We start from the raw sequence: 794 nt of genomic DNA, 5'->3' as shown, positions 1-794 counted from the left end.
GTTAAAGACATCTGTAAGTTAATACACATCCGTAAGTTAAAGACACCTGTAAGTTCATACACATCCGTAAGTTAAAGACATTCGTAAGTTAATACACATCCGTAAGTTAAAGACATTCGTAAGTTAATACACATCCATAAGTTAAAGACATCTGTAAGTTAATACACATCCGTAAGTTAAAGACACCTGTAAGTTAATACACATCCGGAAAGATGTCTTTAACTTATGGATGTGTATTAACTTACGAATGTCTTTAACTTAAATAACCGATCTTGTGAAGAGAAGGTACCACTCGTGTTGAATCTAGATTTTGACATGACTTGAAAGCATCTACTTAATATCTGAGATTACAACTTTAATTCATAAAAGGCAAATGTGCATAGTTCCTACTTCCTAATAATGAAATATTGTTTATGGCATATAATACAAACATGGAAATACAACACTAAGGATGACAGGTATATATATAATAAAAATGACAGCTTTAAAAATTTAATTGTCTTTACCTCAGATATAGACATATCGAAAAGAAATAATTAAACACATCTTGTCGATATAGCGGTAAATGTACCATATAACCCAAGGAACATTTTTTCTTTGTAATTCCTTTACACGTATAAAATGTGAAACTGTTCCTACTTTCAATACTAAATTCAAGCCATTTAATTAGAATTAACTCTTATTTTGCAAGAACGTATGGTTAATTTGTTGATGTGTAGTGTGTTTGTTTTTGAATTTCGCGCAAAGCTACACGAGGGCTATCTGCGCTAAGCCGTCCCTAATTTAGCAGTGAA

The sequence above is a fragment of the Limulus polyphemus genome, unplaced genomic scaffold (genome assembly GCF_000517525.1).
Source record: "Limulus polyphemus unplaced genomic scaffold, Limulus_polyphemus-2.1.2 Scaffold814, whole genome shotgun sequence".
Classification (NCBI taxonomy): domain Eukaryota; kingdom Metazoa; phylum Arthropoda; class Merostomata; order Xiphosura; family Limulidae; genus Limulus; species Limulus polyphemus.
This window is presented reverse-complemented; position numbering follows the sequence as displayed.